Source organism: Pan troglodytes, chromosome 5 (assembly GCF_028858775.2).
Source record: "Pan troglodytes isolate AG18354 chromosome 5, NHGRI_mPanTro3-v2.0_pri, whole genome shotgun sequence".
Taxonomy (NCBI): Eukaryota; Metazoa; Chordata; class Mammalia; order Primates; family Hominidae; genus Pan; species Pan troglodytes.
This window is the reverse complement of record NC_072403.2, coordinates 177,267,273-177,293,845: the sequence shown is the minus strand read 5'-3', so window position 1 is coordinate 177,293,845 and position 26,573 is coordinate 177,267,273.

Genomic DNA, 26,573 nt, shown 5'->3' with positions numbered 1-26,573 from the left:
CTTTAATTTGCTTAGGATAATGGTCTCCAGCTGCATCCATGTTGCTGCAAAGGACATAATTTCATTCTTTTTTATGGCTGTATAGTATTCCATAGTACATATATACCACATTCTCTTTATCCAGTCCACTGTTGTTGGGCATCTTGGTTGATTCCATATCTTTGCTAGTGTGAATACTGTTTCAGTGAACATACAAGTGCATGTGTCTTTATGGTAGAACAATTTATATTCCTTTGGGTATATACCCAGTAATGGGGTTACTGGGTTGAATGACAGTTCTGTTTTAAGTTCTTTGAGAAATCTCAAAACTATTTTCCACAGTGGCTGAACTAATTTACACTCCCACCAGCAGTGTATTAGTGTTCCCTTTTCTCTGCAACCTTGCTGACTAATATCTGTTATTTTTGACTTTTTAATAATAGCCATTCTGACTGGTGTAAGATAGTGCTTCATTGTGGTTTTGATTTGCATTTCTCTAGTGATTAGTGATGTTGGGCAGTTTTTCATATGCGTATTGGCTGCATATATGCCTTCTTTCGAGAGGTCTATTTATGTTCTTTGACCACTTTTTAAAATGGGATTGTTTATTTTTTGTTTGTTGATTTAAGTTCCTTACAGATTCATTTGTTGGATGTATAGTTTGTGAACATTTAATCCTATTCTGTAGGTTGTCTGTTTACTTTGTTGATAGTTTCTTCTGTTGTGCAGAAGCTCTGTAGTTTAATTAGGTCTCACTTGTAAATTTTTGTTTTTGTTGCAATTGCTTTTGGGGACTTCGTCATAAAATCATTGCCTATGATTTTATGTCTAGAATGGTATTTCCTAGATTTTCTTCCAGGTTTTTAATAGTATTAGGTTTTACATTTAAGTCTTTAATCCATCTTGAGTTGAATTTTGTATATGGTGAAAGGAAGGGGTCCAGTTTCCATCTTCTGCATATGGCTAGCCAGTTCTCCCAGCACCATTTATTGAATAGGGAGTCATTTTCCCATTGCTTGTTTTGTCCACCTTGTTGAATATCAGCTGGTTGTAGGTGTATGGCTTTCTCTTTGGTTTCTCGAATGTGTTACATTGGTCTACCTGTTTGTTTTTGTACCAGTCTCATGCTGTTTTAGTTACTGTAGCCATGTAGTATAGTTGGAAATCGGGTAGTGTGGTGCCTCTGGCTTTGTTCTTTTTGCTTAGGAGTGCTTTAGCTATTCAGGCTCTTTTTTGGTTCCATATCACTTTTAGAATAGTTGTTTCTAGTTCTGTGAAAAATGACATTGGTAGTTTGATAGCAATAGCGTTGAATCTGCAAAGTGCTTTGGGCAGTACAGCCATTTTTACAATATTGATTCTTCCTATCCATGAGTATGGAATGCTTTTCCATTTGTTTTTGTTGTCTCTGATTTCTTTCAACAGTGTTTTATAATTCTTATTGTAGAGACTTTTTTTAGTTACCTTTCTGGTTGGCTGTATTTTTAGGTATTTTATTCTTCTTCTGGTTATTGTGAATTGGATTGCGTTCTTGATTTGGTTCTCAGCTTGGATGTTATTGGTGTACAGAAATGCTACTATTTATTTACATTGATTTTGTATCCTGAAAATTTACTGAAGTTGTTTATTAGTCCCAGGAGCTTTTGGACAGAGACTCAGGGGTTTTCTACATACAGAATCTCATTACCTGTGAAGAGAGATGGTTTGACTTCATCTCTTCCTATTTGGGTGCCTTTTATTTCTTTCTCTTGCCTGATTGCTCTGGTTAGGACTTTCAGTACTATGTTCCCTGGGAGTGGTAAGAGAGGGTATCCTTGTCTTTTTCCTGTTCTCAAGGTAAATGCTTCCAGCTTTTGCCCATTCAGTATGATATTGTCTGTGGGTTTGTTTTAGATGACTCTTATTATTTTGAGGTATGTTCTTTCAGTGCCTAGTTTGTTGAGGGTTTTTAACATGAAGAGATGTTGAATTTTATTGAAAACCTTTTCTCCATCTATTGAGATGATCATGTGGTTTTTGGTTTTAGTTCTGTTTGTGTGATGAATCACATTTACTGGTTTTCATATGTTGAACCAGCCTTGCATCCAGGGAATAAAGCCTACTTGATCATGGTGGATTAGCTTTTTGATGTGCTGCTGGGTTTAGTCTGCTAGTATTTTGTTGAGGATTTTTACATCTGTGTTCATCAGGGATATTGGCCTGAAGTTTTCTTTTTTCATCGTGCTTCTGCCAGGTTTTGGTAACAGAATGAGGCTGGCCTCATAAAATGAGTTAGGAAAGAGTCTCTCCTCCTTGATTTTTTGTAATACTTTCAGTAGGATTGGTAACAGCTCTTTGTATGTCTGGGATAATTTGGCCATGAGTCTTTCTGGTCCAGGTCTTTCTTTGTTGGTAGGTTTTTAAGTTACTGATTCAACTTTGAAAATCATTATTGGTCTATTTAGGATTTCAATTTCTTCTGAAAATTTCCAGTCTTTGTAACTGCCGGCATTTCCCTCTCCATATTCTTACTTGCATGCATGCCCTGTTGCATTGCTTTTCTCGTTTATGCTAGTGTATGTGCTCATTCTCCTTAGAACTGAAAGGCATGCCAGGAGGGGAGAAATGTAAAGTTGTTGATTCTGACTCAATAATTTTATCTATATATTTAGCAAAATTCCAACCAAAGCCTTAATGCTTTTCCTTTCAGAATTCGACCAGTCTGTTTCTGAAGTACATAAGGTGGAAGTGCATGAGAAGAAAGCTGTTTGTTGTAAATTAATAATGGGGACACAGCCTTATAAAACATTGCATGGGGTACTCAGGGTAGGATAATTGAAAGGACTCACAAACTCCAGAGGGAGCACTCACATACATAATGATAAAGAATGCAACAAACAGGAGGAAGTACAGGTAATCATAATCATAAAGTGGTTCAGACTTGTTCAGGTGCAGCTGCCACCCAAGCCCCCATCCTTTCTCACTTTCACAGGATTTGCTTCACAAACAACTGAGAAATAGAACCCAATGCAATCTCTATAGTCTAGAAGTAGACACCAGGGAGTTCAGGCAGAAGAATCCTGAGGCATCTTTTGTATCCTGCTGGACATGCAGCTAATGCTAGAATGTGTGACCAATTAAAGTAGGTGAAAATCACCTATCAATTTATTCCTAAACGAGGTAAACAAACCAACAGTGCACATCTCCAAGAAAATTTCAGACTTTGAACAGCACATTGTAACTCATTAGCCCTCCCATCTCATCCTCGTTTTGGCGAAGGGTCAGGACCAGATATCTAGACAGCCCCAGGAGTACTCATAAGGCTGCCCCAGTGCAGCCGTAAGATTCCCTGTTCCTACACAGTTCAGGAGATGCACTAGGAAGATACATACGCAAAACGCCACGGATTCATGAAGATTTAGACATATAAGAGAGTGAAATGTATATTCAAATGGTGCTTCAAATCAGTGAGGCAAAGATATATTATTCAATAAATTGTATTTCCGTATGTTCTAGGCATTTGTGGTTTTTCCAGAGTAATATTTTCTATTTAATTATATAAATGACTTTTGATTCAACTTCTTGGTTGCTCACGGACTTTTCTGATGGTAATATGTCAGTAAGATACCAAGAATACTCAAATTTAAGGAAAACATATTGTTGTAGTTCTGTGTCAAATTTTTCAAAATACAATGTCCTACACGGTTTTGGTGGCAGAGATGTTGGAAAAATAGGAAAAATAAAGAGAAAAATACTGTATTTTTTTTTTTTTTTGCTTTAGGTTAATCTTTACTGGGATTCCATACAATTTACTAATAAACTTCTTTTTATTTGATTTTCAGATATTTTCTTTTTAATGAAGCTTTTTTTTTACAACAGTCTGCTGTTGACATTTCAGTGTCCAATCATGAACTTTAACACCAATATATCTTACAGTTTCTCTTTTTATATGGCAGTGTTTTTATGAGCATGTTAAAAATGCCCTTTAAAGATATACACTTATGTTTATTTGTTATCTTCAAAAACACAATATTTGTTAATTATCATTTGTGTGTATTGAGTAATATGCTCAATTCTGTCTCTTGTCTGTTTCAGAGTCATAGGTTTCCTTAGAGATAAAGCATAGGTATGCTGGTCATTTAAAAATTGTCTGTTTTATTACCATTATAAACTAGTATATTGGCATTCTGTGCTATAGTCAGCTGGCCTGGCTTGTGGAAGACAGGATTAGTTTAAATCGCTTCCCCAGAGCTTTTGTTAAATGCCCTTCATCCTCCAGAATTGAGAATAAGAGAAACATTTTATAGCAGAAGTCAGAGACAAGATCCTGCTACAAAGTGAATTAGCTATAGTGCATATGAAGGTCAAACCAAACAGCTTTTTGGGACCATTCCTGATCAGAAAAATCTAACATTCCATGCAACTTTGCTTACAATATTATAATTACATTACAATATTGTAGCATTTTGCTGTCTATGTGTCCTAGTTTTATACTAATGACTAATTCTTAACTAAATATGCATGCATATTTTAATAGTTAAGACATATATTTGCAACAGAAATCTGTCGTCTATCGATAACAGCAAATGAGGACTAAAAAAGATTTCATCAGTACAAATGCACTCTTTTCTTTTCCTGTCCTTTATGAATTAGAAAGCTTAGTCAGTGATTGCTTTAAATTACAGGCTTCTAATATTACACCTAACAGTCACAAAATTACCAGGTTCTTATCTATTGCCCATTAATTTTCTATTTGTGAAGTATCCGTTTTGGAATGAGAGGAGAACTGCACAAGAGATTCTAAACCAGGAAAAGGAATAATAGTAAAAATTGTAAATGTTCTGGCAAACAAGAACAGAGCTGTTCTCATTTCATGTCCTTGGCTCCACCACATTCTAGCTTGAAGACTCAAGCAGAATGTGTGCTATTTTCAAAATAATGCTGCTGTTTCAAAGTAAAGTAGGATATTGACAGCAACAGTGAGTTTGATACAATAAAATAAAAAAGAAATCTATTCCATCGTAAATGTCATGGAGATCTGCTGGCTTTCCCTTTTTGTTGAATTTATACAGGCAGCTCTTGCTAATGAGGATGAATACTTCCTAATGTGGCATATATTTATGTGGGGACCAACTAAGCATTTATATATGTTTCCTACATGAATTTCACAAAGCAAATCAAGATAACAGAAGAATTAAACCCATTTGATATTTAAAATATAACACATAGAAAACCACTTTGAAACACTAGGTTTTTGTGTTGTGGTTTTTTTTTGTTTGTTTGTTTGTTTGTTTTTTTTTTTTGAGACAGAGTCTCACTCTGTTGCTCAGGCTGGAGTGCAGTGGTGGGATCTTGGCTCACTGCAACCCCCACCTCCTGAGTTCAAGTGATTCTCCTGCATCAGCCTCCTCAGTAGCTGGGATTACAGGCATGCACCACCATGCCCAGGTAATTTTTGTATTTTTAGTAGAGACAGGGTTTCACCATGTTGGCCAGACTGGTCTCAAACTCCTGACCTCAAGTGATCCACCCATCTTGGCCTTCCAGAGTGCTGGGATTACAGGCGTGAACCACCGCGCCCGGCCTGAAACACTAGGTTTTTAAGGTGAGTGCCTATTCTGGGATGGTGTGGGGTTTCTACGAGCTGCTAAGTATGTCTATGCTATTTATGCATTCTGGCACTGGGGAAATGACCACAGGATGAGTCTGGAGACCCATGGACCTACTGTAAGTAGGATCTGAGCTAAAACTCCATTAATTACCTGACTTCCATAAGTCCCTACTTTAACTGGAGGACCACAATGACGTTTTGGGTCCTTAGGAATCAGTGTCAGCTCAGAGCTATTGTCTAGTTGTCCCCAAAGTGTCTAATCATTTCCCTTTCCCCAGTGCACGGTTAACCTGGCAAAAGACCGGAGGTCTCCTTGGGGAAGGACGGGAGAAAGATTAACAGCATAAAATGTCAGTAGTGTAGTGGGTTCTTCCTCAAGGAGATCCAGCCTCCCTTTCATTCAAGGGGTTCTGGGTCTATAAACTGTCTCAAGTCAGGAAACTGATTGAGGGGCCATGATTCTCTGTTTTTGTAATTCAAATTAGTCTTTTGTTCATTCAACCTGGAAGTTTTCTGATTATATCAATTAATATAGGAATACAGTAGGCTTCCTATCAATTTCACTTCTAGGAACACCATCATTAATTAGCCAGTGTCACAGCTCTACATGAGTCAGACTATTCTGATTGCTGATTTGCCTCTGCTGTCCATTACGGTAGCTATGCCCACCTTACCTTTGACAGTTGAGTGCTGCCATTTACTCCCTGCCACCTAGGGATCCAATATTTCCATTGTATTTAAATTTTGTAGTTGAGTGACTGCGGTTCTCACTGTTAAATCTGACATACAGAGAAAAGCAATTACAGGGCTCTTCAAAGATGCAGGTGCTGTCTTCACAAATCTATTTTGCAAGGCACTGGTCGAGCGTATATCTTCTGGACCCTCCCAGCTGGGATGAGTAGGTCTAAAGTGACTAATCCACTCCACCATCTCAATCTCCCTAACCTTTGGATACCTTCCTCTACATTAAACCAAGGGAGATCAGACATTTCTATCTGCTCATGGTGGGCCATTTTATTTCAGCTAACCAAGCAAATAAACTCTTAGAGCTTTTTTAAACTCTCCAAGCTACAACATTAAATGCAGAGTCCCTACTTAGTGGGCCCAAATCAATAAATTCAGCCTGATCCAACTCTATGTTCCTTCCACCATTATCCCACACCCTTAATATCCATTCCCATGCTGTTTATATAAATTACAGATTTCTGTTTATATAAATTACAGAACTCAAGCAGTTCTTTTCAAGTGTAGTGCACCTTTTCATGGGTCACACTCTTAACCTCACATCTAGGTGCCTGCCAGGACTTTAGTCTAGTGTTAGGTCTAGAAGCAAACAGGGGTGTTGGGGGTGGCTCCTCAGGAGAATCAACATTATTTTGCCTGGCAACTGTCTCAGGGAAGGACATCACTGTTGCCTCAGGCAGTGCAGGGTTTATCTTCCCAGACAAAGGTGGAAAGGCTGATGGCAGCATGGGTCGGAGAGGGGATGTTGCCACTACTGGGGATGGGGAAGCTGTTCCTTCTGGCAAAAAAGATTCATCAGAGTTCACAAACTCAGTGTCCCCAGCTTCATCATGATCCTTCCACATGTCCCCATTCCAAGTTGCAGGGTCCCATTCTTTTCCAATCAATGCCCTCATTTTAACAGCAGACATCTGGCGAGGCTGTGCATGCACCTTTCATTGCAGGTCACCCACTTGCATGATAAGAGCTTGTGTCTCTTTTTCCACAATTTCAGCTCTTCCTCTACAGGAAATAAGACTCACTCAGGGCAATCTTAGCAGATTTGAAGCTCAGTATCGGTTCCTGAAGCCGAGAGTTAGAATCCCTGGGTTCATCATTTTCTTTCATCACATTGTCCAGTGAACTTAAGAGCAACCAACCAGCTTCATTATGTTCCCTGGTTCTCCACATACAGTCAAAGGTATTATGTACAGCGTCACTAAACTCCTTGCTTCTCATAAGCACTGAGTCAGGAGTGTCAAATGCATTCATTTTGCATAACTATAAACAATTCACGCCAAGGACTATCAGTGTTCTCCATACTATTAGAAGTAGAGTCCTTAGCATTTTTGGGTCTAATCATATTAAGCGGCCAAATCCAGAAACCCAAAAAACAATGAAAGAACTCCATCCTTAATATTCTGTTCCTCTAGAACCACTCCTGGTACCAAAATCTGTATCAGTCAGGGTTCTCTAGAGGGACAGAACTAATAGGGGATACATATATATATATATATAATATATACAAACTGTCATATATATATATATATATATATATATGAGAGTTTATTAAGGAGTATTAACTCACACGATCGTAAGGTCTTACAATAGGCCATCTGCAAGCTGAGGAGCAGGGAAGCCAGTCCGAATCCCAAAGCTGAAGAAGTTGAAGTCTGATGTTCGAGGGCAGGAATCATTCAGCATGGGAGAAAGATTTAAGCTGGGAGGTTAAGCCTGTCTAGTCTCTTCACGTTTTTCTGCCTGCTTTATATTCTTGCCATGCTGGCAGCTGATTAGATGGTGCCCACCCAGATTAAGGATAGGTGGGCCTTTCCCAGCCCACTGACTCAAATGTTAACCTGCTTTGGCAACACCCTCAACAGACACACCTAGGATCAATATTTTGCATCCTTCAATCCAATCAAGTTGACACTCAGTATTAACCATCACAGCCAGCATGGTTGGGGCAGTGTAGGGTAATGGAAAGAATGCCAAGGAAGGAACTCAGGAAACCTGGGCTTGTCACTGCTTTTTTTTTTTTTTCCTGCCACTAACTTTGTTTCATTTTCCTCATTCTGTGTTGCAGTCAATGGTGCTAAAATTCCCAGAGTTCTAACATTGCCAATGTTTGCATATCCTAGTGTCATCACTACAGTGTAGGGATTTTAAAAGTTTGATGAATTAAAGATAATAAAATAATCACACAGGACAATTATTTAATTTTTTCAGAGGCAGTACTTCAAATTCAAAAATATTTTGTTTCAGGCACTGTGTCAGACACTTATAATATTCATTCTATTGAAATAATTGTCCCCACTTAGGAATTAGAGAAACCAAAGAAAAGAATTAATTGAATTTGTTAAGACTGTATAAATAGGAAATGGCAGGGTAAGGAGAAAATATAAGATCTGCTGTCTCCAACCCAAAATGATTTCCCTAAATCTCTGACTTTGCATGATATTGTCATCTCGATTATGAACAGCATTAATTGATGTTTTTCCACGTTGTTGTATGGATTGCTATAGAAGGTAATGTTCAGTATGATGTGAAGAAATGCTAATGCAGTATCTGCCACTAACACTTGAAATTATCTTATATAAAATGATAATTTTGGAAATAAGTGACCCTTTAATCTTCCTCTATTATGAATTCCTCATAATAAATTAGTGTAACTGCTGACAGAAATGTAATGGTTTTCCATGGTTCTGCATTACTGGCATGGCCATGGTCCCAAGTGTAAAAAAAAGAAATTGAAATTTTGTTACTAGCAAGAAAAAAAGGACATTTGGGATTGAAATTGAAGTTCCAACATGTATCAAATAAGGTACAGAAAGAGATAATGAAGTAATGCAGAAGAAGTAATATTTAAAAATATGATGACTAATATTTTTCTATGATTTTTTGGAAAAAAGACATGTATCTTCACTTTGAAAAAGCACAGAAAGTCTCATTCATGACAAATAAAAACAAATTTACTCATAGGCACATTATCAAAAAACTGCAGCTACCAAAGAGAAAAGGCAGACTGTCTACAAAGGAATGGCAATGGGAATGTCTACTCTTCAGAGGTAAATGTTGTAAGGTGGTGGAGTAGATGAGTGGATTGTTTTCAGCGGATAATGGCAATGAACTGCACTGGAATCTTGTCAAAAATCTTCCCAGGAAACTATATCACCATCACAAAAGAGTCTAAGTCCCACATGTCCCCACCATCCTCATTGCTCAGGGTAGAGAATACAAAACATTTCAATTACCTAAAGGCAAAGAAGTAAATACCAAATTCCAAAGGAGCGTCCATCACCATTGCAAGCCATTAGCTTTGGAGAACAGGATAGGTGAGTCTTCAGAGATTCCAGGAAAAATAGAAGAGAAGAGTAAGAAACTAAAATGAAGTGTAGAGCAATCACTCTAAGAAAACTCCAACACTGAGTCTAATCTGCTAAATATTGGGCTGTGAGTGGCCACAGGGTGGCAATTTAAAAGTGAGCAGCACTGGATTTTGTAGCTTCCAGGAAACGCTGCTTCTTGGAAAGATTCATATTGACAAGGAGTGGTACCTGTCAGAGATGTGTCAGGCAGAGAAAGAAGGTATAGGAAGAAGTGCCTAATTTTCAGACACAACACACCAACCTCTCCCCTTTTACCAATACCAGCGTCACCATTAAATAAACTGTGGTTTACTAAACTGATGGAGAAGAGGTTTTTGAACTAGGAATCCTGTTCACAAATGCCTATGAGTGGGAAAAAATCAAAGCGACTTCATATAAAGATTCTCTGAAAAAAGGCAAATTATAACATTTCCGCTGATGAAAATTCTTTCACCTCCAAAAGCAATATGAAACAGAAGAAAACTAACAGACTAAACACTCCAAATGTAATTATATGTATATAAGCTAAATGTATACAAATATACCCTGAATAGACATTGTCTGAATATATATTAAAACTCTGAATACATATATAAAATCTGTATGTATATATGTATATATAATTTGAATATATATAATTTTCATATATATAATGTACATACACACATGCATATATGTAACATATATAAATATATATATTTACCAAAGTTAATAGAAATCAAGAAAAATATGGAAGCAAAAGATGAAAACAATATCCAAAGTGAAGAGAAAAATTATTAGGGGCCTTAGAGTAAATAATTAAAATGAAAATTTAATGAAGAACATTGTGGAAAAACATAACAATGAAGAAGATTAAAATAAACAAAAGTAAAGTTGGTCAGAGGGAAACTGGTTGAAACAGAAGACAGGAAAAAATGGTCCAAAATAGATATAAATGGAGCCCTTGAAGAAGCAGCACAAAATAAAGAAAAACTACCAATATTTAAAGTAGTAATCCAAGTAAATTTTCTAGAAAAAATAAAAACACTTCAACTGATAAATTGAAAGAGGATATTGTTTTTCTGGGAAGACTGAATGGAAATTACTAATTTTGAAACATAGTCTAATAAAAGTATTCATTGGAACCTTCAGAAAAATGTAACAAATGACTTATATGGTTAAATGAATTATGCATGCTTAAAACCAAGCTGTTTCCCAAGTATCAAGGCTTTACAAGAACAACACTAAATGTGCCCAAGAGTGCAGGGAACTCAGTGCCTCAGGGCCCTCCTCAGACAGCTGCCAGAAGATGTGCATTGCCCAACTGAGGGAGAGATAACTGGGGAATCTGTAGTATAGAACTGATGGTAATAACTTGATTCTTTTAATTGTTGTGCTACATTAAAATAAGAATGTATGCATTCAGACAAAGAAGACATAAACAAACAATGGCAAGTAAAGGAAGAGACAAAAAGGGAAGTACAATGAGATCATTAATCAATACATAGAAAATGGATGTAAATCGAAGGATATTATTTAAATTCACAGACAAGGTAGTGGATGGTTAAGCAAGAATAAAATAGAGAACTCTGGTATCACAAAAGGTGTAAATATACATTAACAACTAGAACAAAAGTATAAGCTTTCCAAAAATACCTAAAGAATTTTTAAAATAATTACAATGTGTCATCATATAAAAAAAGAAACAGTAAATATGACATAATGAAACCAGTTATTATCACAAAATTATATGACAGTTTTGAGACTAATATCAAAAAAGGTGAATAGGGTTAACTCATATATTAAATGAAAATAATTTTCACAGTGGCAAATAAAGTAAACCCAAAGCCATAATGGAAACAAAAACAGACCTAAGACATACTGATTTAAAAAAGACTAAAGATAAGGGGATGAGCAAAGTATATACTAGGCAAATGGAAACAATGAGAAAATTGGTGTTACAATTCTGATTTTAGACACAATAGAATTTGAGCAAAAACAGCAAAAACGAAGAATTTTTAATGCTGAAACTCACAGTGAGGCTTTAACAGTTATGACTATGCATCAAATAGCAACTAACCACATAAAACAGAAAACATAGGTGCAAGGATAAATAGATATAGACACACTAATAATAGAAAACTTTAACATACTGCTCTTGGTAAAAGATGGGTCAAGTACACATATAAATATGAATATAAAGAATATAAAATAACCTCTAGAGTAAAGTAGATATGTGCGTATATATATCTTTATATGTATCTTTATATCTGTCATATCATACTAGACCCTTAAAATAGGAAATATACTTTTCACACAATTGCACAGAGACAATTCACAAAAAATATATGTTGACTATATATTTCATCACCAAGAGAGCACTGGTCAATTCTATATAGTAAATATATTACAAACAGAACTCTTTGATAAAAACACATACAAAACCACACAATTTTAAAAGGGATTATTAAAACAAAACTTCCAAAATTATTTCAAAGGAAATTTAAGACCTTTTATTAAACAACTCTTGAAGAGAGGGGAAATATAACTTGAAATTTCAGAATTTCTGGAAAATAATAATAATAATCCATATGAGAATCAATGGGATAGATTCAAAGCAGTGACTAGAGGAAAATTCATAGCCTTAAATGGCTCTCTGTCAGTGAAAACAAAAGAGTGAAAATAAATGAGTTAAATTTCCAACTTAAGAAGTTATTCAAAGAACAACAAAGTAAACATGATGAAAACACAATAAGAAAATAATAAAGGTAAAGGACAAAAATAGTGAGGTATAGAACAGGAAAATATTAGATTCAACAAATAGTTCAAAATTTTGGTTCTTTGAAGATACAAAAAAATCTATGGCCAAGTTCATGAAGAAAAATGAGATGAAACATAAATATACAAAATATCTATAGATACAGAGAGAATTTAAAAGAATATAAGACATTGTTATACCTGTATGCAAGTAATTTTTAGAAGAGTAAAATTTGTCAAAATTGATCTCAATAAATAAAAAACTTACATTAATTCCCATAGAAGAAGAAAAAATTTGTCAAGGCATTATCTTACACTAATGAATCAGGCACAGATGCTATCACAGAGGAATTCTACCAAAATATGAAAAGAACAGATAATTCCAAAGTTAAAAAAAAGTCATTTCAGAGCATAGAAAATGAGTACAAACTTCTACATTCATTTTACAAGTCAAGATTAACTTTGACACCAATTAATACAAGAAAAGGAAAATATACATCAATGTTGCTTATGAATTTTGATACAAAAATCTTAATTATAATAATTTAGTACACAGGTTGGAGAACCACATTAACCAAAAATTACATCACGACTAAATGGAATTTATAGCATTTATGTAAGTCTAATGTAACATTAGAGAATCTATTAATATAATGTCCCATATTAATGGGTCTAAAAAGAAAGATCATGTGATGATCTCCAAATGTGTTTAAAAATACTTTGCCAAAATTCAACACACATTCTATTTAAAACTTTCAAAGAATGCTATGGATGAATATTTCCTTAATATCATAACATACAAATATCTTATTTTTAAAGCCACACTCTTAATGGAGAGACTAGAGGCATTCCTGTCATGACCAGGAACAAGGCAAGGATGACTGCACTCTTTATTACTATTAATCATGTTATGGGAAACCAATGAAATTGAGCAAAAGAGAACAATCAGAAGAAAAGAATAAGAAGTAAAACCATGATTAATAGGTGAAATAATAGCATATTTAAAAATCCCTAGAGAAGCAATAATAAAACTAACTCAAACAATAAAATCATTAATCAGGGTAATAGGATATAAACTTTACACACAAAAATCAATAGCTTTCATATGCAGAAAAAATAACCAGTTAGAATATAATGGAACAGAATACCTTATTTATAACAGTAACAAAAGAGATAACATACTTAGGAATAGATTTAATAATTTAAACTAATTAAACGATCTATAAAATTCATCTATTAAAAGGCAAATATTTTCAGATTGCATTTTAAAAGTCCGGCTGTATGTTGTCTACAAGAGTATTTACCTAAAACACAAAGACACAGAAGATAGAAAATATAGTGAGGGCAAAAGGATAAACCACAAAGATGTTATCTTAAAGAAAGCTCAATTAGCTATATGAAAAAAAAGTTATGGTGAAAAGCATTAAGAAGGATAAGGAAGGACATTTCTTAGGGATAAAGCAATCAAGAAGATATTAATATCATGTCCCTTATTTATGTAACACCATGGCCTCAAAATATTTAAAGCAACAGGAAAAGAAGGGTGGATTATAAAAATCATTTACAAAGCTACTTTCATAGGAGAGATTTTAAGAGACTACTAGAAGAAATGGATAGATACACTGCCTATTGCATGGATTGCCTCATTTAGTCCTCACAATCATCTTGAAGTAGCTATCACTATCATCCCCAAGGAAGCACACAGTGGTTGAGTACACATCCCCAGGGCACACAGCTAGGAAGCAGGAGACAGGAATCAAAGCTGTGCTCAGGCTCTGAATACAGAAGGAAAGACCTAGGATTAGGATTAGCTGTGACTTTAGGTTACCTTAAAGTAATCTGTGTTACTTAGGTTCTCAGCTTCCTGTTTGTATATGGTAAATGAGACGTGGGACACCCCAGCCCAGTGCCTGGCACATGGTGGTCTCAGTAAAGGGGAATTCTCAGCCACCTTGGCACCCACCATTCATCATTGCAGACCCCAGCCCTGCTCTCACAGTTAGAACCTGGATGCCTGGACTCACCCTCCTCATCTTCTCCATTAGGAGGGGGCTTGAAAACGGAGGGTAGCTGGGAGATGAAGGGAAATATGGAGGCGGAAGAGAAGGAGTGAGAGGAGAAGGAGGTGAAACAAAACAAAACAAAACCTCGAACCAACCCTGGTTTATAGAATTATACATCTCTTATCAGCAAACATACTGAAAATCTTAGAGGCCATTTGTTTGTTCCTAGTTCTATTCCGTGAAGCTGGGCCTGGCTGTAGCAGACATTGTTCCATTGGCTGAGACGTTAAACTGTATTTATTTACTCATTACTATTTATTTATATAGAATATAAAGAAGATATTTTAGAAAATCATCTACTTAATTCATAACCCAGGAGCTTAGATTTCAGATTTCCAAATGAGCGTCAAATTTCTTTATCAACTCAATAAAAAAGCAAGGAAATAAGCCAGTGGTTATCTTGGGGATGGAGATTGCTAGGGATGTCCAGTGGGTTTACCCTCAAGGGACTCATGGTCTTGTGTTTCCCCTGAAAATCTACTGCACCGTTGATTTACACCCAGTGTTTCTACAAACGAGAAGTCACAGAGTTCTTCAGAATGGCCTTGATTTCCACATGTGCTAAGTACATTTATTGCTGGGCTTACAGCACATATGAATTTCTCTTGGGGGATCTTGAATACATATTTCCTGAAAGTACTGAGAAATTCATTGACTTTCTTAAGACCTGTGGCCTCCAGGTGCCCATCATGTTTTAACTCTAAGCATTAAAGGCCAGCACGTAGAACATCTTGCAGTGTTCATCTGCACGTGGGCTTGTGCCTCATGGGCTTAGCAGGGTGGTCCATTCTTTTCTGTTAGGTATATTTTTATTTTACTGTAGTAGTTACTCTAATGCTGATTTAATGTTGCTAAGTGTATTTACTAAGTATCATTTCATGACTTTTGAGCTCTCCAGTACCACTCTATGTGGTGTATTTTCTTTATTTGCAATACTGTTCTCTGTGCATTTTTTAAGAAGAAAAATATTCTTCATATTGTTTTTTAAGAGGAAGAAAGAAAATCTCCCAGAGCAAGATAGCCCTCTGTCAACATGTTTGGGGCAGGGAGATAGCGTTTTCTTTAACAGATGCTCACTCCCTGCTCCCTGTACAAACAGCCACCAGCACGCGGGTATAAGAGAGGAAATACCACACCTTAGCAGAAACGCCAGTGCATTTCCTTCATTCATGGTAAATCCTTTGGACTTGTCATTGATAACAATTAGTTGTCCTGCCGCAAAGAATGTCTACATTGTTTTCATACAGAATAAGATCTTTGAGACCGTGTATTTTAGAAAAGCACAGAGTTAAAGGACTTCTTATATTTTCCTTGAAGGCTTCCACTGACTGCAAAGTCTACCAGTAGCAGGGAAGCTCTCAGAGTGTGGCAGGGGGAGCTGCAACTACGCCACCCTGCAGCAACCCCACCCCAGGGCACTGGAGACCAGTGGCCAGGGCATCCTGCCCGGTAGCCCCCCTCCACCTGAGCTCCTGGCACCTCTGGCCAAGGCCACAGGGCAGCTCTGCTCCTCGATTCTATCTCACTCCTAGCTGAGCTGAGGGCTCCAGATGCGCGATTCATCGAGGGTGCATGGGTCTATGCAGTGATTCCAGCCTCTTCCAGGGCCGGGGTGCCAGTGAAGAAAGGGTCAGACGTCCTGCCCTTAGGGAGCCTCCTATTGTAGAGAGACTAAAGCTCCCAGTGTGTGGCAGCCTGGAGAGACAAGCCTGGGTGGGAGTCAGGGGAGGGCCAGGTGCTGAGTGTGAGGGTCCCAGATGCCCCAGATGGGGGTGTCGGGCACCAGGGGAGGCCACAGCCACCTTGCCAGCCACATCCTGTTAACCACTTTGCCAGGACCATTGTGGCTCGGGTGACCTCACAGGCCAGGGCCACACATCACGTGTGAGTAAGTGACCACAAGCTTACCCATGGCAGCATCAATGGTCCCCACGGACCCCTCGTTTTCTGTAGAAAATACTGCAAATTCTTGAAGATTTTCTTTTCCATTGTTCCTTAGAGTGAGTTTCTACTTTATGAACTCTGGCCTGCAAAAAGACAGTGAGTTAACAAGTTGATAAATTTCTTATAGCTTCGGGAACTGCAAAGTTGTGAATATAATGTTGCAGAGCACAGGCAGTTAAGTAAATTGCACATATGAACTTCCCTAATTCATAGTTCAAGTCCAGTCCTGTGGCTTCTGGCTCTGGTGAAAAAATATATTTTTTTCCTGCAAAAATGTAACAGGGAAAATGAATAAAACATCTCTGTCTCTGCTCTGGGCCAGTGTCTGATATACATTCAGGTTGTGTGGTCCAAGACGTTCTCCTTGGATGAAGGAAAGAATACATCTTACTCTGTGAGATGTGGGTCCACTTGCCAAAGGGAAACCTGAGAGAGACCCAGTGAAACACATTCCTTTCTGTAATCCCCCAAACATCTTCTACCAATGATTATTTTTAGAAGAAAAGTAACCAGATCAAATCAGATCAAACCCCTGTTTAATAGATTTTAGTTTCTTTTGAGAAACAGCATTGGTTTTTGTGAAAATTTAGAATCAATATCTTCCTCTGATTATAGGACAGTAAGCTGTTTCCTCTCTCTCTCACCATTGAGTTGACTGTTGACATTGTAAACTGAGGAGGTGATCATTCACAACCCTTAAAATGAAAAGGATAGGAAATAACACATTAACTGCATTTTCATAGTCAAAAGTGCATCTAATTGAATATTTGTTTTTTAATTCATATCATTTTAGAATATAAAATAGCTCAATAGTAATTTATTCTACATATATTCAAGAAGTATTTATCAAACTCTTACAATGTTCAGGGTCTCCTCTGTCAGGCCCTAGAGTCAACAAGATGACCAAGAATCTTTCCTTTTTCTCTAGAATCTCAACAGATTATCAGGGATCCAGGTACCTGTGTTAAGAATTTCATTCTGATGTAGATATACAATAAGTAAGGCAGGATCTAGTACTGAGAGTGAAGGAAGAGAGAGACCAGTTTTATCTGTGGAGACCTGGAATAGCTTCTTGAAGAAAATGGAACTGGAGGGGTATTTTTAAAGATGCAGGAATTAAGAAGGACAATTCATGCAGAAGAAACACATTGAGTAAAAAAAGGCAATGGACTGATCATGTTAGGAAAAACAGCTTCATCAGATTGTGGGGCTTTCACAAACCAGTACAAAAAGTCTGAAATAGGAAACTACTGAGTATTTTATAATAAAGAAGCACTGTGCTTTGCTCGATATCTGTGCAAACACTCCCAGGGGTGGGGACTGTCAGTAGCACAGGCTTGGAACAGGCAGATGCTGAAGGAGGGGCCTCCGGTTCTGGTTTTGAATGTGGGCAGTGACAGCAATGAGATAGGAGTGGCGCAAAGAAAAGGATTTCATAATTGATGGCGTGGGGGTTGGGAGAGGCGTTCATGATGTATCTGAGTGGGTGTAGCTTGTTATGTGTCTGTAGGGATTAGATGGTAAATTCTGTTTAGAAAATGTCTCTAGGGTTTGGAAATTTTGCATCACAGTTTTAATCAGGACAATCAAAATGTGGTTTTGGAACTCAGAAGGCCGTTCAAAATGACAGTTTGTTTGTTATTTCATCAGCTCAGTAGCACAAGTTGGAACCACAGGAATAGGCTGAATGGACAAAGGGGAATTGTGGGGTGAAAGGAGGAGGGAATGCATAGTGTAGGTAGGACAACAGCTTAACAGCCACAATGACAGCAGCAACAGTAGAAGCCCAAAGGTCACAGCTGTTGTCCTGAGCCTCCGCGATGGCCCCAAATGACAGGCAGCTACTGGCGTTCTGGTCTGTGTGGGGTTGAATAGTGTCCCTCCAAAATTCATGTCCACCTGGAACCTCAGTGACTTTATTTGGAAAGTGGGTTTTTGCAGATGTAGTCAAGTTAAGATAAGGTACTACTGGGTTTTGTGGTCTGTAAATTCACTGACTGTTTTTCTACAAATAGAGGGAGATCTGGAGACAGACAGAGACAGAGAGGAGCAGGCCATGTGAAGACAGAGGCAGAGATGGGAGGTCAAGGGTGGCCCAGCAATGCTGGCAACCACACATACTAGGAGAGAAGCATGGAAGAGGTTGTCCCGCAGAGCCCCCAGAATGAACCAGCCCTATGACACTCGGTTTTGGACTTCCTGCCTCCAGAGCTGTGATAGAATGTGGTTTTAAGCCACCCACCCTGTGGTCTTCTGTTTCAGCAGCCCTAATGCAAGTCTTTTGTGTAGTCCTCTCTCACATGGGGCAGGGCTGGCCTGGGCAAACAGTAGCATATTGTGGAACGACAGCATGTGACTTCCACCCTGACCCCTCCTGGATCACCCTCTGTAGAGGAGAATGGCTGCTGTGTCATGGGGGTGCATGAGCAGCCCAGTGGAGAGGTGCACTTGGTGAGAAACCGATGCCTCTGCCAACCACCTGCACTAACCTGCTGGGTCTGAGACTGAGCCACTTTGGAAGCTGATCTTGGAGCACCAGTCAAGCCCTTAGCTGACTGCAGCCACAGCCAACAACAAGACTGCAACCTCCTGGGGGATCCTGAGTCAGAATCCCCTGGCTAAATTGCTCCTTGATTCTTAACCCACAGAAATTGTGTGAGGTAATAAATGTTTTTAAAGTTGCTATGTTTGGGGGATAATTTGTTTTATATGAGTATCAAATAGATGTGCATTTGAGAGGTTTTATTTTCTTTTCCTTTTCCATGGCTACACTGAAGTCAGCTGTGGGGATTGGGCTCTCCTTGTAGTTAAATCACTTGCTGCCTGCTTCCTGCTTGGTAAATGTTAGCTCCTGAAGGTTGTTTCAAGGCTCACCTCACAGTTGTAGGGCTTTTATAGACCAGGCTCATGTTTTCTTGGGCAATACCCTTTGCTCAGAAACAGATGGGTTTCTGACCTATTTATTTCTAGTCCAGTCAGTTCCATGGGGGAAGAGCCATGCCCAAGCTCATTCCTGCACATGCCTTTTATGTTTGCTTGCTCCTAACATGCTTCTTTCTCTCAATTTACTGGTGGCTATTTTAAAGCTATCTTAAATAACAGATTTGACAATGGGGCTTGGTATTTAATGCAGGTCCAAGCCATTTTGTTCAACTGAGAAGTCTGGTAAGCCTTTGTTGCTCAAAGCTCTCATCGGTTTTATTTCCTTCTGTTTGGAGCCAGAAGCACTTGCCTTTTCTAACCCCAAAAGTCCCTTATTTGCAGATGTTCTATATTTACTTTGATTTCTGTTTCCAAACCATTACATTTTGTCTAAGCTTATTTCATACCAAGCTAATGGCAGCCTAAAGTCACCAAACACAGCAAAGCTCTAACTCTTTCCACCTGATGCCCCAATGCTACAGGCTTGGCTGGAAGGTGATCTGCCTACCACATTAATGTGGAAGACAGTTCTCCAAGTATTTTGCCATAGAATAACCAGGCTTTCCAGTTTTCCAGCCAGAATCAGTTTTCCTTGCCACCTACTTCCTGCCTGCTAAAACAATGCCACGTATTTGAGAGTTTCATCAGGGCAGTACCCACTTCAAGATACTAATTTCTATATTGGCTAATATGGGCTAGTGATTGTAAAACAACAAATGCCCAATTTTCATTAGTTTCAGAAAGAGGTGACTTCTTTCTTGCTCATTTAACCAAATCTTATGGGTCTGTCAGGTTTTAACGGAGGCCTGAGGGAGAGTGGCGGGTACCTAGAAAAACACTCGAGGAATCATAGACAGTTTTGACATGACTTTACTCTCTCTGGGTATGAGTGAGCCGTATGTACGGTGTTAGCAGGGTAATGATACCTTTTACAGACAACAGTGGCTCCAAGCCAAGCACGAGCTCACGTGGGTGATCACCTAATGCGCCTCACATGGCATGGTTGCATAATGTGTGGGATTGTGCCCCTGTGCTCCAAACCCGCTGAGTCATGCTGTGCAGGAAGGCTGCCTCAGCCTACTCCTGACTAAAGCACAGCTATTTCCCTTATAGGGTCCAATTCAGAGGGGGCAGAAGCAGGGAGTTCTGTGTCTTGCATTTTATCCAGGGGCCCGTGCCAGGCTGCCAAATCATTACCACTTTCAAATTCACTCTGAGTCACTGTGCTTGCCCACACCTCTGTAAAGAGCATGGGGGATCATGCATAGAACATGTTTATGTGTCTGACCTGGAAGAGATGAGTCATCTCCACTGGTTGGACATGAAGTTGGGAAAAGTTGCCTGACTGTGTCCTAAAATATGAGAAAACAGGGTTGATGGTCAGCTAGCAGTCTCAGATACAGATATTGAATCTTGAGAAATACCATCATTTAGGGAATAATTGCCATAATTAGGAGAAGATAAGATGGAAAAGAAGCTACCAGAGTGGGATGTGAACCAGCAGAATTCAGTCAAAAGAGAAGGGATGGTTTCAAGGACAGAGGGTCAGCTTTTGTTTTTTAATGCTGTACACACACTCCTGCCTCCAAATCTCAAAGAAGTATACCACAGACATTACTTACATGTGGGTACGTGTGTACTTTAGAGAGGGATTGGGTTTAAATGCTGGGTTTATACAGTAGATTCATGAGCAGATAACATCTAATTACAGATACCTAGAGCATCTTTGATCTTAAAATTCATACTAAAAACCTGGAATGAAGTAAAGCATAGCACACTACAATGATGTCTACACTGATTTTAAAACAATATGATTTAGTTAAATCAATGAGTTCACCAGGCAGTGTTGCAGAGGTGTGAAGAATCAAAGCTCTGTGCTTAGACAAATTTGGATGAGAATTCCAGCTCTGTATCTTCCAGCTGTGAGGCCCTGTTGGAATCTCAGTCCCCTCATCTTACATGAGGGGGTGAGAACTCATAGCACTTGGTGTGTCGAGGCTTTGATAGGATTAATTGAAATAACAATGTAAGTCAATAAGTGTAATACCTTGAACATAACAAAATACACAATCATAGCTGTTTTACTCATTTTAAAAGAAAGACTCCAAGTAGTCGGTGATTGTAACTAGAACATTAACCTCTAATGGGAGTTATGAGTCGCCCATTCTTCACTGGTAAGAAGAGTCAGGTCAAGGAATCTGGAAAACACCTGGTCCTACTATCAGTAAGTGGTGCTTTGAGTTGGAAAATACCAGTGATTAGAATACATATTTTCCATGTCCCTGTTAAATTTCTTTATTATTTAGAACTTCGTATTTTATTGTATTCTATTTCCATGGGGTTGCTGATGAAATGTGGGCCAGGATTTCCTTTAACCAGCGAGAAAATACATCTCCCATCCCTCTTTTCACTAACCCTGAGTTACAAAGCCAAGCAGTATCAACCCAGTGGATCCAGGAGACAGTAAGAAAGAAATAAGCCACCTAATCTCTTTTTGTCTGAGCTTTAAGCTAGGGGAAAATCAAGATTTCTTGGTCTGACCCACATTACCACATTGGCAGGGATTATAGAGGTTTGAGGCTGAATTTCTAGTAATCAATAAGGTATTCATTTTTTAGAACACCTTTTGAAAATGCGTGCCCATAGGTGACGAGCAGAGAGTGAATTTTCAGAAATTGTGATTCCTGGTTCTCTTTGTAGAAGAGACGGAATAATAGGGATAAGTCAACAAATCAAATAACTAAATAAAATGTTCACCTTGAATTTTTTTTGTTCTGTCTGTAGTTTAACTGCTTTATATATCTATTATCTATCTATCTATCTATCTAATCTATCTATCTATATCTATCTACCTATCTATCCATCCATCCGTCTATTTATCTGTGACATTTTTACCTTAGTAAATGCTGGGAATCATTAATCATTTCTAGTCCATACATTGGAGACCACTTGATAAAGTATTTCTTTCACTACTATAAACGGTTCCAGAATGTCTTCTGAGTTTATTCATATCACACAGAGTACAGTTTCCTTTGAGCAGCTTCTAAGCATGATTCACCAGTGGAGTTAATCAATTGTTTTACCTCTTTTTCTATCATTATGTTAGCATGGTTATGTCTCATTCTGTGCTACGGACTCAGTAATGTTTTGAGGTTCCAGTAACAATTGGAAGCAAGCAAAAAAAGAAAACCAACCAATTTTGTATCAACATGTTAATCCATTATTTTTCTAAAAGTAATAAATATATTTTTACAATGTTACTCGTTTCTATTCCAAATTTAAAAGAAACAAAAATGTCATAGCATAGTCCATCAGAAATAGAAAAAATAAAAAAAGTTTATAAATTATAACAAAAACAGTTATTAATATTCTATATTTCTAATAATTTGTCTATACAAAGATGCATATCTAAACATGTTTATATGGTGAAAAATTTGCCTACATAAAATATATGTGTAGAACAAAATTGGATATTCCTATGCATGATATGGAGTATATAACAGAGTTATGAATCTTTTTTTGGATTAACGTGATATAACAAACATTCTTAAATATTAAAGATTTTTTTTAAAATTACCTAAAGGAACGGCACCAAATTTCATTTTAACCATTTTCCTGTTATTGGTGTCTTGGTTTTTTTTATAAGTAATGTTGTGAATCACATTTTATTATTATAGTTTCTTTACAATAGATTCCTGGAAGTAGAATTACTGATTCAGAGGATGTAAGAATTTTAAAAACCCTTCACTGATTTGCACTCTCACTAACAATGTGCATTCACACAATCACTATTTTCACTTTAAAATATTTGCTAAGATCAGAGACAAATATAATGTACCCTTGTTTTAAGGTGCATTTCTCTGGTTACTACCAAGATTGAATTTCCCACATATTACTATCAGCCATTTGTGTTTGTTCCACAAATTGTTGTTACTTGGCCTTTGTCCACTATATACCATCAGTCTTAGAGAAGCTAGATCAATAGCACCAAGACTAGGGGATCATTTCTATTATTTTCACCTGCTGATTATTGTTACAATTAAAGTGCCTTTTCCTCTTCCTTACTGTGTTTTTACCTCTATCATCTGCTTTGAAAAATCATTCTTGTGGACAACAACAAGGCATAAAGCAGGTGGGGTGGAGGGAAGAACGTTGACTTCACAGGCAAAGGACTGCAAAGAATGGGGAAATCAGGAGGAACCCTTATAGCAGTGCATACTGGAATCTGAGGTTGGTCTTGTGCTTTGTTGGTTGAAACTATTAAGAAATCCAGCCATAGCCCAACAAAGCCGAAATATATGAATGTCTATAAACACTAGGAAATAGGATAAAATTATGCACATCAACCTGAGTATCTAAGGAGGAATTTTGATTACACCAAAGGGATTGTGGCATGCTTCAGAAGGAATCCACATATATTGACTGCTGGGAAACAATGATTCTGGTTAGAGCTTGCTTTTTTTTTTTTTTTTTTTCTAACAACAAGCGAACAAACACCTTCTATGAAATACAAAAAGGGCAAGTGTATTAACCAGAGCTTTCCAGAGAAACAGAGCCAATAGGCTATCTATCTAGCTATCTATTTATCTAATCAAGACATTTATTATAGGATATTGGCTCATGCGGTAATGTAGAGTGACTGAGAAGTCCCACAATATGCTGTGTGCAAGCTGGAGACCCACAAAGGCCAGCTATGCAATTTGAAGGCCTGACAGCTGGAGAGTCAATGGTGTAGATTGCAGTCTGGGTCAGAAGGCCTGAGAACCAGGAGTACTGAGGGCAGGAAAGGATTGGTATCCTGGCTCAAGCAGGCAGGCAGAGGGAGGACAAATCCATTCTCCTTCGTCTGCCTTTTTCTTCTATTCAGGCCCCCAATGGATTGGATGATGCCCAAAAACATTGGGAAGGGCCATCTGCTTTATTCAGTCCACCAACTCAAATTCTTCTGGAAACATCTCACAGACACACCCAGAAGTAATGTTTAACCAGATATCTGGACATACTGTCTCCCAATCAAGCTGACACATAACATTAGTCATCACAGCAAGTGAATAACACCTTGAGTCACAGAGGAAATCTAACAAACTTTGCAACTGTTGTATTCTATAAATAGGAAGAAAATGTGGAAAAATGCTTAACCTCCCCCATAGGCTGTAGGATAAAATGAAGTCTAAGAAACCAGGGTGGTAATGCATAAGAAGAGAAGAGAGAAGCTGGAAATCTCAGTAGGGTAATACAGAGATGCATAAATTAAAGAGTTGCAGTGAAATTTTAAAAATTTAAGAGTACAATTAAGGCAATGTGAAAGAGCTCCAAATGATAACTGGATTTTCGGATTAAAAGTGGGGAAAGATTCACTCTCAAATCCATGCAGATATTTTTTCTTCATTCTTTTTTTTTTTTGAGACAGGGTCTTCCTCTGTCACCCAGGCTGGAGTGCAGTGGCACAATCATGGCTCACCGCAGCCTCAACTTCCCGGGCTTAAGTGATCCTCCCACCTCAGCCTCTGAAGTAGTTGGGACTGTAAGCTTGTGTCAAAATGCCCAGCTAATTTCCTTTTTATATTTTGTAGATACGGAGTCTCACTGTGTTGCCCAGGCTGGTTGCAAACTCCTGGGGTCAAGCAGTCTTCCCATCTCAGCCTCCCAAAGTGCTGTGATTACAGACATGAGCCATCACCCCTAGTTTCTTCTTTCTTTTTAAATGGACTTTACTTATTAAAGTAGTATTAGGTTCATAGGAAAGTTGGGCAGAAAGTACAGAGAATTTTTATATTCCCACCGCCCAACACATACACGCAGCCTTTCCCACTATGGTATTTTTCTTTTTAGTTAAAAGAATTTAGAAAGATTCTGTAGGTGTTAAAGAAGACTGACTATTTTACATTCACAGGTAGGAAAATTTAAGTTGGCTCCATCGTTTCCTCTGCACCTAGTTTCAGAAGACAATCAAGATATAGTCAACATTTTTGTGCATGTGTGGTAAATGGCTGTTATTCAAAAGCTATATGCTCAGAGAAGTTGTCTTCTCATGCAGAAAAACATTAAAGACATTTTTAGATATGCAATAACTCAAAAACATACCATGAAGTTGCTATTCCTAGGATTAAAAAACAATCTTGGAATCACACCAAAATGTATTGAAACTATGACTTTAAGAACAGAATATTCATTGTTTAACAGATTTGCAAGTCTTCCTTTCCTTGGTTTTACATTGGAATCCAGTTGAGCTGCATGTTTTCCAATAGTTTTTGCAGGTGAAGCCAAGCTTGGTTTTCCTCATTGTTTACATCCCTAGTTGCTCTTTGGTCATAAGAATCCCTTTTTCAAGTCATATTCTTTCCATACATGGAAGCAACATCTGTTTCTCAATTACATGTTCATGTAATATGATAGCTATTTTTCTCTTTTGATACTTGTTAATTTAATTTGAACTCCTCTTCAAACAAAATTGTGAAAAGCAACAAAACATCCACTTATAAAATAATTTAATGACTTTTTCTACAGAGCTCATTTTGAATGACTTATACCATCTCATATTTTATAATTAGTGAATATAAACTACTTATTGATGTCATTTGTTTGCAAGTTGTAATTTATTTCTTTTCCATCTATAACCTGGGAATACAACAAGACTATCATTTTAATTATGTTTATACCAAATATCTCCAGTAAAAACTACTGAAAAAAAATTTCTTTTTTCTAGTTTGTTGATCTTCTGTCTAGTTTTTCTAGCTATTATTAAAAGTGGGATAGAAGTCTTCAACTATTATCTCTGAATTGTCTATTGCACCCTTCAATTCTGTTAGTTTTTGCCTCATGTATTTTGGGACTCTGTTCTCAGGTACAAATATGTTTATAATTGTTATTTCTCTCTGATGGATTAATCTTGTTATTATATAATTTCCTTTCTTCCTCTAGTGAAAAATGTTAATAAAGTATATTTTTTTCAGATATTCATTTGGCCACTCCAGCTCTCTTTCATTACCCTATACATGGTATATACTTTTCCATACATTTACTTCTAACCTACTTGCGTCTTTAAATCTAAAGTGCTCCTCTTGACATGTTGTTGGATCATCTTCTTTTAATCCATTCTACCAATCTCTGTCCTAGAAATGAAGTATTTAATCCAATAACTTTTAATATAATTACTAATGTAATGTAAAATCAATTATTGTAATTGCTATTTGTTTTCTGTATAGTTTATATCTTTTGTGTTTTTCTGTTTCTCCATTAATGTCTTTT